General features: G+C 46.9%; 1 pseudogene; it reads left to right on the forward strand.

Annotated features, from left to right (window-relative positions):
• The first annotated feature begins 7,994 nt into the window (after positions 1 to 7,994).
• Positions 7,995 to 14,631, forward strand: LOC146178934 (uncharacterized; annotated as a pseudogene).
• The last annotated feature ends 460 nt before the right edge of the window (positions 14,632 to 15,091 follow it).

The raw sequence follows: 15,091 nt of genomic DNA on the forward strand, positions 1-15,091 counted from the left end.
GAGCAAGGCTCATATTGGGAATCCAGTTTGCAGGCCGGGTTAACACGTGCATGGGGTTAGCCCTACCACCCTTCACATTGCCTGCACCGGTAAGCATCTCTGCCGTGACTTGGAGAAAATGCATCCGATGAACTTGCCGCGCCCTTATGCTTGAGTATAGACTACACTTGCAGACCTTATGTGACCAGTTGACGCCTGCTCTCGGTGATGAGGCGTACAGTTCTAAGACAGTTGTGGGAGAAGTCATGCTCAGGCTTTAGTTTTTTTATAATAAACCTACTCTGCGCACTTTCTCTACTGTTCCCCTCTTTCATTTCCTCTTACCATCCACTTGTTCCTTTTGTTCACACGGTGTCAAAGTGGAATTTTTCCTGGTTTGGATTGGGTTTATGTTCATACCTTTTAGGTTCAGGTTCGATTTCAGCTTTGGAGAGATCTTACCCAAACCGGTTCGAATGAGTTCAAATGATTTCAGAAAAAAATAGAAACTTAATAATAACAGGAACAGTGTCAGGGATCTCGTGCTTTATAAGCAGTCTCATCCACACGAGTGACATTGGAACGAACACTCCATTTACACTTTTCTTGTTTTGTTCTTTCTTTTACTTCTTGTATTGCTTCAGGCAAACCTCGTACCACCACCTCACTGGCTTTTCTTTCAATTTCTCACGCTGCAGTTTATGGATTGCACAATTACTGCCATTCGCTCCTCTTTGTTTTTTCCTTGGGGCCTAATCGCAGGTTCCTTGCCCCTCCTTTTCTTTTCAACGTTTTTGTTCATACCTCTCTTGTTGCTGTGCAACCTGTAGACCACACCAGATTACTCTCCCAATAGTGCAGTTCTAGCTTTCACTGCCACCTTTCTAGATAATGTTAGATATCCGTATCAGTGATGGTGGATAAAGCAATGAAACTGATTCTTGTTTTCAACATCGTACTTGTACGGGCTGAACGACAGCACATCAAATAGAGCTTGTGCATTAATACTCCTACCAGCAATTCCACTCAGTTCCTTACTCTACCCAGTCTTTACAGTTGAACATTGGAGCTTCACTCCTGATATAGTTTAACTTGCCGAGGGAAATACAATAAGTACACCTAACTAGGGACAAAAGGAAGGGAAGACAACAGGGGAAATCGACTTATGGATTATGGAATCATCTTTGCGCTAAGGTCAGAGACATCTCAAGAACAGAACGGTAAATTGTTGCCCGAGGTGGCCTTCCCACCATCAGTGTCGACTTATCACTCAGAAGTCTCGGTTAATCAAACTGCATCTGCTGGCATCGCAACGCACACGACCATTATGCACATCCTATGTGATGCGCCGTTGTTGATTGATAGGGAAATGAAATGATTTACGTGCCATTTTTCTAACACATTTGTCATTTTGTTTTTTGAGTTGTACATGGTTATATATTTATTTATCTAAATATGTAAGTCAACATACAAATTATATGCTATTATTTCACTGCCTTTGAAGCTAAGCTCTCAGATGGGGCAACTTTCTCCATGAGCGGCCCCATTGCGCAGTGCAGTAGCCATCCGTGTTCGGGATGAAATGATAGCCCGAAACCAGAGATAGGTGTTATGTACGTGGCATTGTATTTTCCTTTGTTCTTTTCATCCTTTTGCAAGGGGACGATTTTTAAATATGGTTGTGGTGTTTGCAGTGTGCTGTGGGCTTTTAAAATTAGCGAGAAGAGTGGTTTACAAGTAGCGAGAAGAGCGCTTCATCACTAGTGATGAAAAAATAACGAGGGTAAGTTGACAGAAAAAAGCGGGTCGCAACCATACTGTGAACCAGTTCGGAACGGTTCCGCGGATTTGTTCTCATTCGGGTTCAGCTCAAAGATGGAAAAGGTTCGGGTTCTGTTTTGGTTTTCGGCAAAAATTCGGATTCAGTTCTAGTTTTTGCTTCATTTCAGGTTCGACACTCTGGTTCACCCAGCTGCAACTCAGGCACTTTTGTGTCAGATAGCAGCTACGCAGAGCAAAAATCAATTGCTTTCATTCTGTGTTATCATTTTATTGAAATGACCAGTTCATGTTACTACTTATTAATGAAAAATGCACTGCGGAGTAATCTCTACACCAATTCCACTCACTCGTGCATTATGTGTACTCGTGTGCTGTGACCTGCTGGTTCATGCTGGCAAACATATGTTCTAAAATAAACACTGTGAAGCAATAATAAAATATGCAGAATGCATGCTTTTTCATTAACTAGGATGGCACGTGACCAATAAACTTCAATCTTCAATCCATTTATTTTCTCCTAAAGCAAAGAATGAGTAACTTTAGACAGGTCCGCCAAAGCTATATATGCGTCCCATAGCTAGGTTATGGGACACATATAGCTAGGTTAGATTAGGATGAGACAGTACACTGTACAAGTTAACAAATTTAGTCCTTTTGTGTTGCATCGTCACCAGTGAAAAACCCAGAGCGAGCAAAAATGGTTACATTTATGGTTCATAAATATTTAGATACTTTTATCCAATAAACTTCAAGCTAGAACACATCACAGAAATAAGTAAAAGCAATAAAAATATACAAGAGCCTCTCGATCAGTATGCATTTCGTTTCATTTATTCGGGCCCATTTAGAAGCCTAACTTAATCATTTATTCACCACAAGAATGTGTCGATCACTTTCGAATGTTTCATTTGCCGCAGTTAGTGCTCGTCATTCGTGTCAAGATTAACTGTAGCAAAGCTTTTGGAGCTGCACGAGCAATGCAAATGAGACGAGAGATAAAGGGCGCAACTTAATCATTTATTCACCACAAGAATGTGTCGATCACTTTCGAATGTTTAATTTGCCGCAGTTAGTGCTCGTCATTCATGTTAAAATTAACTGTAACAAAGCTTTTGGAGCTGCACAAGTAATGCAAATGAGACGAGAGCAAGAGGGCGCATGGATCAGCTGTTGTGGATGGGCTTGCTTAAATGCTTTCACTTGACCGCCCTTCTCGCATATTTTCTGCCCGGATCACTGCCAACCGTCACTCCTCTGAGTAACAAATTGCTGAGAGTAGGGAATTTTTCATCATGTGGTAGTGGTGCGTGCATACAGTTTGTGATCTGGTATGCCTGTCTGAAGCTGCCTATAAAATTTTAGAGATCACTGCAGAAACTGCATTGGGAGAGTGCCAAAGCATTAGCATTGGTGCTACATTGGTGTCTTGTAGTCGTCAGCTTTCTACATCTACTTGCATACACGGCATGACTCAGCACGTTTTGGTTTGGTTTGTTTAGTAGGGTTTAATGTCCCAAAGCAACTCAGGCTATGAGACACTCCGTTAGGGAGGACGCTGGAAATTTCGATGACCTGGGGTTCTTTACCATTCACTGATATCGCACAGCAGATGGATGCCACCATGTTTCCCCGCTGTTGAAAAGCAACTGCCGACGGGACCGAACCCGTGTACTTTGGCAGAGTAGTCGGGCACCTTAACCATGGCACCACTCCGGCGGGGCTCAGCACTTTTTGATGCATGATTCAAATGACATGAATTACATCACTTGACAGTTTCATATCACAAGATTAATGACTCAACGATAGAGCACTTCCTTACAGCATGACTTAGAACTTTCATCTGGTCATTGACTGATCTGTCACTTGGTGATGTCACAAGGGCACCAACTTCCAGACACATTTTGCATACACTTCTGGTGCCAACATAAACTACTAATGCTTTTGCATTAATAAGGATCTATGGCTGGTCCGAATGTTCACCATGGCAGCTGCATTCTGGTGTAGAAGAAATGCAAGAGATGCCAATACCAAGACAACTCCACCTATTAAAACATTGTCTAGCAATATGAGGCTCCCTTTAACCTTTGTTTCCCTTCCTTCGACTGTGTAGCTGTACTTTTATTTCATAACCTAGATCAAAAGATGTCCTGTGTGCTGTAGCAGCGTGCCACCACATTCTTGTTGAGTTCTCTTCCTGACTGTACCTAGGCTACCACTACCAGGAGTCAAGGTGCAGTCACCCAAAATTCTCCGCAGTGCCACTACTGTCGATGACGTTCACCAACACGATGGATCGGGTTCGCCACGAGCGCGGTCGCATGGGCGAGCGGCCATTTCGGTGTGACCAGTGTTGCCTGTCCTTCATGCGTAAAGACCACTTGGGCGTTCACATGCGCACTCACACCAGAGAGCAGCCCTTCGCATGCCACCTTTGTCCCAAAACATTCATCAGGAATGACCACCTGCTCCGGCATGCACGCAGGGAGCACTGCTCTGATGCAGGCTCTCACGTGCCACAATGATAGCAGCGCCTGAGAAAGAGGGCAGGAAAGCAAGTCACAGTGTATTGCTACTGCCACTCCTGTAATATTTGGATACAACTCAAGAGAAAAATGTTTTTTTTTTTTTCAGTGATTTCATGCCATTGTGCAAAATGCCCTTGGACCCGCTAGCTTGATAATACAGACTGACATGAAAGCGGGGTTCACCATGCCCTCAATCGGATTAACCGCTATGTCATGAGGGTCAGTTCGTCTGCTTAGTTGCATTAATGCAAAAGCCTTTCTCTTACAATCACTACCTACATTACCACTGTTATTTTCACAAAGAATGTTTACCTTCTGAGGACAGGACCTTTCGACCCAGGTTAAATGAAGGAGTGGCACAGATGGAACTTTGAGAAGACTATGTAGACGGTCACTGTCTTGCAAGTGGAACTTGATGAAGTTATGAACATGATGCATGGCCCATTCTTGAACGTTGTGATGCGGGTTCAAGTAGCAATGTTCCAAATAGCTTTGGTTTGTCTAGGCTGCTCTGCATCTTGGTGTATCCGCTAGGCAAAACATTATTCTCTGTTCGGGCGAGCGTCTAGGCTCCTCTGCATCTTGTTGTTGTTGACAGTAGGAAGAAGGAAACGAAAATGCACGGGCCTGCTACTGGCTCTACTAGCTGAGCCACTGATTGATTTATAGGAAAGGCGCGGTAACTGTCTCGCTTGTCTTCTGTGGACACCTTAACCGCGCCGTAAGGGAAGGGAGGAAGGTGGGAGGGAAAGTGGAAAGGGAGAAAGAGGAGCCGTAGTGGAGGGCTCCGGAGTAATTTCAACCACCTGGGAATCTTTAATGCGCTGACATCGCACAGCACACGGACGCCTCTTCGTTTCGCCTCCATCGAAACGCAGCCGCCGAGGTCGGGTTCGAACCCGGGTACTCCGGCATAGTGGTCGGGCGTCTTACCACTGCACCGTGTATTGCATTGCGATAAGAATCAAATTAACAGGTGGTAGTATTGTGAGAAAGAAATAAAAGAGGATAAAAAACGTGACTATTTTCAGCCAACACTCATGGACGTTGAAAAGTACCTAAACGTTTGGATCATTTGTGCAGGCTTTGTAGTGTGGCATTGAAGCGTCTGTGGTGGCCTGCGCTGGTACCTTTTGTATTGAATGGAATCAAATGAGCTATGCTTTGTGCGGTGTACATTGTTCTTAGCCATGTATGTTGTCAGGCTTTGTCATTTGTCATCACGCATGTCCGTGTAAAATGTCTAAAAATTCTAGACAGCACTTCGGACCACTAAAGTTCGATGAGGCCAAAGCAGTTATAGCACTGTGGATCGTAGCCCTCCACTACAGCACCTCTATTTTCACCTCTTTCATTCCCACCTTCCCTTCCCTTACGGCGTGGCCCAAGTGGCTGTCGTGGTAAGACGCGCGACTACTGTGCCGGAGTACCTGGGTTCGAACCCGACCTCGGCGGCTGCTTCGATGAAGGCGAAACGAAGAGGCGTCCGTGTGCTGTGCGATGTCAGCGCACGTTAAAGATCCCCACTACAGCACCTCCATTTTCCCCTCTTTCATTCCCACCTTCCTCCCTTCCCTTACGGCGTGGCCCAAGTGGCTGTCGTGGTAAGACGCGCGACTACTGTGCCGGAGTACCCGGGTTCGAACCCGACCTCGGCGGCTGCTTCGATGAAGGCGAAACGAAGAGGCGTCCGTGTGCTGTGCGATGTCAGCGCACGTTAAAGATCCCCATGTGGTCGAAATTACTCCGTAGCCCTCTACTACGGCTCCTCTTTCTCGCTTTCCAGTTTCACCCTCACCTTCCTCCCTTCCCTTACTGCGCGGTTGAGGTGTCCACAGAAAACAAGTGAGACAGTTACCGCGCCTTTCCCTTCCGATAAATCAATCAATCTGTCCCCAGACAATTGTGACTTTCCTATACTGTAAATCAATTTCAGACACTGCTGATGCCTGCTGTATTAAGGTGATAGCCTTTAATGGTTGAGGCGTGCTGATTGACCGAGGCGGAATGCGTGTCTGCCATCTGCAATACCATACTTCAACGCGCGATCTGTGAAAGGTGGCTGTTCCTGGCCCTACGGGGCTGGGACTGGTATGTCAACGCTGCCTGTGGAGGGGGCTAGCCTGCCACCGAATTTTGCGGCGGCTGTCGCCTTTGCGTTCCTTGGCACGCGTTCAAATGTGGGATTGAGGATGGCAGGAACGCTAGAGAAGATGAGATTTCTGGAAGGCGCAGTATCTGTCACACTTTCTCCGACAAGTGTGCGTTTGGATGGTACGCCAGCGCTCCTGTCGCGTGGCGTTCCTTTGCGCGCGCTCTAGTGTGGGCTTGCAGATGGCAGGAACGCTAAAGAATTAGAGACCTCAGGATTTCGCCTTTGTCGCTAAAGTTCCTCGTGATTTTTAACGCCTCCTAGATATCTGGGTCTGCCTCTGTTTTCTGTGTGGTGTGGCGTTGCTGTGGCTGTAGGAAGAAGGAAAAGAAAATGCACGGGCCCTATTGGCTTTGTAGCTGAGCCACCTCCGCTGCCTCGTGCGGACACCGGAGAAAACTGATTTAAACTGATTTATTTATAGGAAGGGAAAGGCACGGTAACTGTCTCACTTGTTTTTCTGTGGACACCGCAACCGTAAGGGAATTGAGGAAGATGGGAGTGAAAGTGGAAAGAAAGAAAGAGGAGCCGTAGTGGAGGGCTACGGAGTTATTTCGACCACCTGGGGATCTTTAACGTGCGCTGACGTCGCACAGCACACGACGCCTCTTCGTTTCGCCTCCATCGAAATGCGGCTCGTAGTGGAGGGCTACGGAGTAATTTCGACCACCTGGGGATCTTTAACGTGCGCTGACGTCGCACAGCACACGACGCCTCTTCGTTTCGCCTCCATTGAAATGCAGCCGCCGAGGTCGGGTTCGAACCCGGGTACTCCGGCACAGTAGTCGGGCGACACAGGAGAAAATAGAGAAGAAATGAAAAGGTAGAGGGAGAGAAAGACGCGCGCCGCAAAAAAACAGCCATCGTCCGCCACAACCGAAGCGGTGGCGGGTGCAATGACGGCCTGCAACAGGTAAAAATTCGATGGCAGGCTAGCTCCCGGCGCAAGCGGCGTTGACCTGCCGTCCCTGCCCCGTAGGGCCGGGAACTGCCACTCATGTGGCGTTCGAGGAAGCGGCAAATGAAAGGCGCCGCGCAACGCATCGATCGGACGCCTGGCGGGGTCAGCTTCGTGTATGCATGAATCTCCTGGTGACGTCATGACCTCTCGTGACAGTACATACGGCATTTCATGATTCGTTTACAGGAAAGGAAAGGCGCAGTATCGCTCACTCGCGGAATCTCGATATCGTACTCACTGTAGACGAGGGGAATTATGAAGAGGTTTTGCATCTTCGCCCCGCCGGGATGGGGCAGTGGTAAGACGCCCGACTACTGTGCCGGAGTTCCCGGGTTCGAACCCGACCATGGCGGCCGCGCTTTGATTGAGGCGAAACGAAGTGGCGTCCGCATGCTGTGCGATGTCAGCGCACGGTAAAGATCCCCAGGTGGTCGAAATTACTCCTTAGCCCTCCACTACGGCTCCCCTTTCTGTTTCCACCTTCATGCTTTTTTTACGGCGCGGTTCAGGTGTCCACAGAAGAAGTGTGACAGATACTTTGCCTTTCCCTTCCTGTGAACCAATTATTATTATTATTGCATCTTCTGAGGACATCATGGACACCTACAAGATTGTGCTGCTTCATCTGCCATCCGGTAATGTAGTGCTCAATACTGTATTTTTGCATGGTGACTTAAATGGCCGTCCCTACCGAGCGCCTGACTTCAGGGATGCCCTAGCCCGTGTCATGGACCTTCGAATATCGTCTGCATTGGAGAATATCAAATGAGCTATGTTTGGATGATGACTTGTGAGAACAGCGTATCAAAACAGAAACTTGTGGACTTGGCGGAGGTACGCGTGAAAGGCCTGAAATGCATATTGGACCCGGAAACAAGAAATATTAAGTTGAAGCTGCTTTGGCTCCCACGCCCTGTGGAACATCGCCGGATTGTGGAAACTTTAGAGCCGTATGGCACTGTTCAGGCCGTAGAGCGAGAAAAGTGGCGCTGTCCAGGGATAAGCAGATAAATGAAGGGGAAATGAGTGTGCTCGTTATAAAAATTTGGAGGACGCTTAAGCTTCGCCTTCAAGAGTGGAACGCGATAGCGTTATTGCACCTCGTCGAGAAGACTTACTAAACGCAAGGGTAGTGGGGCATCCTCGCACCGGTACCCGCGCGGCCCGAAGGGGAGAAGCGGGTGAGCGAAGATAGTGATCTAAAGAAAGGAAAGACGCTTGATTCTACAACCTGTGAGGGTGCACGGCGAAACGTCAGGGGCGAGTGGCGCGCCACATGTCGGGGCAGCGCCGCACATTGCGTCGGGGTTCTTCTGTGTTTGCCCCAAGATGGCTCTGCATGTGCGCAGAGCGCAGAAGAAATGTAGCGGAAACGTACTTCGCTACTCGTGTAACTGCGACTTCTGTAAGTAACATGCTCATAATTACCGATATACACTGCAGTATTACGTTCTACGGCATGTTTCTAAGGCAACACCGCATTCACTAGAAGCGCGTTTGTACCGCTTTCAAGCGTCGAACTCGTGGCTGAGTGGATCGTTGGTTCCCACCAGACGTGTGGTATAAAGGGCCGGTCTATTATAACAAATATTCATAAGGCGAGGTGCGTGCTGGAATGTTGTGACGTTGCTTGCGCGAGGGTCGCGCTTCTTCAGCTCGACCTAGAAAAGGCGTTTGACTGTGTTCCACATGATGCATTGTTTGCAATATTGGATTATATCAATGTCGGTTCTATTATCAGAGAGGGCGTAGCCCTGGCGTACCGAAACTGCACAACGCGACTGATTGTTAATAAAGTATTAGGGGAACCCATAAATGTGCGGCGTTCGGTACGTCAGGGTTGTCCCCTCAGCCCTCTTCTGCATTTATATCGAAACTTTATGCCTGTCTATTATGCAAAATCCATCTGTTCAGGGCTTTCAACTGTACAAGTCTGAGGTCAAACTTTTAGCGTACGCTGATGATGTGGCAGTGTTTTGTGCGAACAAAGAAAGTATTTGCGCCGCAGTTGAAGTTGTGAAAGATTTTAGTGCGACCACAGGAAGTCCAGTAAACTGGGGAAAGTGTCTTGGCTTCTGGCACGGGGCGTGGACATCAACGCCTGACTTTTTTGCCAACGTTACATGGGTTACAACACCCGTGAAGTATTTGGGTGTACCTCTAGAATTCTATGAAGACAGCAAGCCATTTTGGCGAGCCCAAGTTCAGGAAATACGGGAGAAGGCTGACAAGTGGAAAGGAGTGCCGCTGTCTATCTTTGCACGAGCCACTGTGTGTAATCTATTTTTTGTTGCCAAGGTGTGGTACGTCATGCAAGCACTTCATTGTTCTAGGTTGAGTGTTCAAAAGCTACACCGAATCTTTGCTGTGTTTGTATGGGCATCAAGCTGGGAAAGATGTAGTCGGGATAACCTGTTCCGGCCAATTAAAGACGGAGGTCTCGGGCTTTCTCACTTATTTGTGCGCCAGCTTGTAAACAGATTCATTTTCTTTCGCGACGTTACCGACCCCTTTTTGCGCACTGTGTGCCAAGTGAGGCTCGCGCGGGCGTTGCCCAATTTCGTTGTTGCTACGGAAAGCATGCCAGGGCGTCTTTCTAGTTTTTTCAAAGAGATTGTCAGCAGTGTTCGAATTGTGTCAGCTCGCTTCTCGACAGAATACTTAAGTTCAGTGAAAAAGAAGAACCTGTATAAAGCTGTTCGTGACGACTTCTTCCCTGTTCCTGTGTACAGAGCCTTGTAAGCGGCCGTCTAGGTCAAGACGTACTGAAGCGGGTCAAAAGAATGCCAGTTTCTCCTGGGGTAAAGACGTTTTTCTTTAAGTTACATACAGGAACATTATCGGTACAAACTTTTTTTGAAAGCAAGGGCTTTTATCTGCCATGGAGTTCACTTTGCTTAATATGTAAACAGCCAGAGACAATAGACCATGTATTTCTGCACTGTTGGGAGGGCGTCTATTTTTGAGACGTGCTGCAACGAACTGTTAAAAAAGAATTACCATTAGACTCATACGGGATTAGATTCCTGCCAACTGAAAATAATGATGGGATTCCACTTGATACGGTTATGCTAATAGGCCTGCACAGTCTATGGCGGTCCAGAATGGCGGGTTTTCACTGTGACCCTGACGCCCGCCCTGCAAGGCTCTACTTCCGCGAGAGTATACACGCATTGGTTGAAATGCACAAATTGAAGACCACTGTGCCAGACTGGATTTTAAGAGTCGAACCACTATGCGAGCTGAAGGAATTTTAACTTGACAAAGGCAACTCGTATGAGCCTGCCGGCTTCTGTATTAAGTGTCATGCTTGTGGCAACCGCTCTGCTGTGAGCATTTGATTGTAGCGCGTTTTTGTTGGTTTTGTTGTGTGTTGGTGATGACCGGCAATAAAGAAAAAAAAAAAACTCGTGGCTGAGTGGTAGCGTCTCCGTCTCACACTCCGGAGACCCTGGTTCGATTCCCACCCAGCCCATCTTGGAACTTGCTTTTTATGTTTATTTATGAAGTGCATGCCGGGATTTATCGCTCACTGGACGCCGACGACACCGGCTTTTCTGCGACACGAGCTCCTTAACGCTACCGCGTTAATACATGAACGAAAGAAGCCAACAGTCGGCGAGGTCAGGAAAGCATTGGGGATTGTAATTTGTGTTTAATTTTTACATCGATAATGACATAAATTAGTAATGTAATCTGTTTAGGGGAAAGAGAATGAAACAAAGTAGAAGAAAAACAATGTTCCGATGGTGGGAACCGAACCCACGACCTCCGAATATCGCCTCCGGTGCTCCAACTGAGCTACATCGGCCGCTGTCCTCCCTGCTACGAAATACATGGAGACAGCAAACCGGGAAATGTAAATCATGCTGAAAGACGGTGTTTCATCTTCCAGCATTTTTCATACCCCGAGTGTGTTGGGGATTCAGGCGTTGACAATCGTTCCCGGCAGGCCTCCGCTGTATCTTCGGTGCAGCAGAGTTGGACATGTCCGGCGGCAGTGCCGAACGCCTCGATGCACCCAGTGTCGTCGTTTCGGTCACACAGTAGGTGCCTGTGTCTTGACCTATGCCGACATGTTGCGTCAGGGCTCCTTGTCTAAAGATGATGATGGTGTGTCGGAGCACATCATGGACATATCGGACGTTTTGGACGCTTCTGAAAAGCTTAACACCGCGGTTCCGCATGAAGCAGTGGCCATTAATAATTCACAGGACATCAAGCCGCCACCTAGTGAACCTCCCGACCCCAAGCCTCCGGACTATGCCCAGTTTGAGCATGGTGCATCTGATCTTGAACTGTTTAAAAAGTTGTGTTCTGTTGCAGATGCATCCTGAGATCTGTGCCCCGACGAGGTGGTGCAGTGGTAAGACGCCCGACTACTGTGCCGGAGTACCCGGGTTCGAACCCGACCTCGGCGGCTGCGTTTCGATGGAGGCCAAACGAAGAGGCGTCTGTGTGCTGTGCGATGTCAGCGCACGTTAAAGATCCCCAGGTGGTCGAAATTACTCCGTAACACTACGGCTCCTCTTTCTCTCTTTCCACTTTCACTCCCACCTTCCTCCCTTCTCTTACGGCGCGGTTGAGGTGTCCACAGAAAACAAGTGAGACACCGCGTCTTTCCTTTCCTATGAATCAATCAATCTCGAGATCTGCCACTGGGCGTTGCCGATAGTGATGACAAGCTCTTTATTTACTCCCAAAATAGGGAAACCAGCCGAAATACTGGTTGTACTGCTTAGAGAAGGTCAGCAGGGATCCCTTGGGATTCTGCGGTCTCCAATGCGCGCAAAATTACTTGCGCTGTTGGGCGAGCCCGGTGGTACGCAGGAGGGGCTTCAAAGACACGTGGGCTCATGCCGATCTATCAATCTTTCAAAAGTGGGATTTTTTTAAGCAGGAGGTTAAGAGTCTTGCAATTGAAGCACCATGAAGGATTACATTCTTGATGTGTCTTTACATTTGTGAATTGAAGCGCACCTTGAACAACTATATATGAGTTGGAAAAATTTTTTCCAGGGTCGTATCTTGATGACATCAACAATATCAAAGCACACTTACAACAGTTTAGTGCAGAAAAATATCAGAGTGCCTTGATTAGGTCGCGAACACGGAGGTTCGCTAATGAACAACCATCTCGCCGTGCTTTTAGTGATGAAAGTTTAGAAAACTACCATTTCTAAACTCTGCCGCCAAAGGCTGCTTTTAAGGTGGTTTCTGAAGTAAAAGTTTGTTGGGAACAAGATATGGTTCCTTTTGGATTCCTAATTATTCCTTAAGAAAAGAAAAATCAAATATGTGGCATGCAATGACAACAGAAAAAATCAAGTTCATTTATAAAATGCTCAGAGATTCACAATAGTATCATAGAAAATCTGCAATCTGCCTTATCCTGCAGAATGAACTACCTAGAAGTTATCTAGGCGCAAATGGTTAGTGCATCCTCATGATTTTAGCAATGATTGTTTTTCTAAGATGACAAACATAATTACTCATTATGACGGCTGCAACCTTCTTTCTATTTGTGTTAAGGTGATGAAACTTAGTTATATTCCAGTAAGAGGAAGATAAGCCATCCCTGAAAACTTTATCGAAATCGGTACAAGAGTTCAAAAATTGACCCTTTAGCCCCGCATCCCCCTTTAATAAAACGTTTTCTAAACACATGGATGTATCGTTTGTAAGATTGTTAATAAACATTCTCTTTGCATGCTTAAATACTTATTAAAGAGAAAATGTTGAGAGAAAAGTCCAGCTGCTCCTGCCAGAGTCGTGGATGTGTAGGCCATCTGAGTAGCTTAAAGTTATTTATAGTGATTGCAAGCATAGCGGACATTCAAATAAATACAATGGGCAAACTTTTCACCTCAAAATTTTGCCCTCTGTGGTCTATGTAGGTTAGGCAGCATGACCAGCATTTCTCTGTTTCTGATTAATAAATTTTTATATGCCTCAAGGAGGAAGATGAGAAGGAAAGGCAGGGAGGTTAACCCGTAAAAGAATCCGGTTTGCTACCCTGCACTGGGGGAAGGGGGTGAGTGGATATAAAAGTTGTAAGGGATGGGTGAATATGCCCCAAAATTTTCGTTGCCTGTATCTGCCTATGCTACGGCAAAAATAAACAAAATTGGCAAATTTGTTTTCAAATTGTTAAATTGGAAATGGTTTTATCGATCGTATAAATCTGAACTTACATGCAGGCGGAAGATGACACATATAGAAGCGGCGTGCAGCGTTTAGCACCAGCGCCAGGAAATATATGTGTACCCACCTAACAGCTGCACAAAATAGGAGGGGGAGGGGGGATTAAGCATGGCTGGAACTGAGTGGTATGAGGAAGAGCGGTGCTGAGCGTGGTTATACATGATTTGACGGTTTGAATTAGGGTAATGCTTAAGCTTCGCATTGAAATTAGCCGCTATTTTGTCTGATTGCTACTATCACCAGCATCATTTTAAACTAAATGGACCGTCATTGTCGATGCTGCAATCATGATCACTAAGTGCATCGTCATCATTATTGCCGCTAGCATTCCTGCACTACACAAGGAGAATTACGATCTGCTTCCCACAATGTCAGGAGCCAGGAAAGGAAGAAAAAAAGGGGAAGTCACGAGACACAAATGGTGTAAAGTGAACTATAGAAAAATAATATGTGATGAAAGAGTCAAGGGAGAGCCAGTGGGGGAGATACGCGACGGTACACGTATTAGCGGAGATTGCCCGTTGAGGAAAAGTTCTTCTCTCAGTGGGCGCTGAAACGGTCGGTTTGGCGCGTATTGAATTCAATTGCAGCCTTTCGGCCGCACATGGCAAAGGGAGCTCATCTGCTCGGATGGTGGTTCGATTCATAGCCACGACACCGGTCCGAGGGAGGTTTTTCGATCACACTTTCTGATCACGCAAAGCATGAGGCAAGAAATGCTTTCGCATTAAAATAGACATCTTCTCAGCAATGCAAAAAAACAGGTTTCCGTGGTCTCCGGGTGCATGCAGATTAACAGTGTGGTCCCCAAGAAAAACGCATCATTTTCGTATCAAGAACTACTTGAATTAGACATTCCCCAGCATGCCGAAATTGTTCCGAACACTATGCAAACTCAAAACAGCACGTTTTGCTGCCCTGTTGCAATTCAGTCACCGCACTTTCCACACCCTCCAGGTCTAGTCTCTGACCAGCTGAAAGACCATGTAGCGTTGGTGACCCTGGCTCAGGACATTCTCGACGCCTAATAGTGCGTGGAATAAAGTTGTTTCCTCCTCCTCCTCTAGACTGTTAATCTATTTCCACATACGCGTCAAAATAGGCTCAGTTATAAGTGGACCTTCCACTTAACTAAACGGAAGTTGCACTTATGACTGGACATTTTTGACGGGAACCAGATTAATGGCGAATTCGAGGGGGAGAGCAGGCGCACTCGAGAGCACTTCGAAAGTGAGAAGCGGGCGCCTTCCAGTGGGAAAGCAGGAGTAGAATCACTGGCTTCCAATGGTAGAGGAGGAGGGCTTTTCCTCCCTTGAAAGCACTCGAGTGCTTCCCGGCTGCTCCCTCGTCTAAAGCGAGAGTAGAGGGAGCCACGTGGCATAAAGCGTCATATCCGCGCCATTTTTTTTCTCTCTTGAGTCAGCGACGCTCAAAATGGCGGCTTCAAAACGTCGGAACTCGGTGAGCGGAAAGCATTGCTCAGGTGCT

Source organism: Amblyomma maculatum, chromosome 9, assembly GCF_055883805.1.
Source record: "Amblyomma maculatum isolate TAMU_Amacu chromosome 9, ASM5588380v1, whole genome shotgun sequence".
NCBI lineage: Eukaryota > Metazoa > Arthropoda > Arachnida > Ixodida > Ixodidae > Amblyomma > Amblyomma maculatum.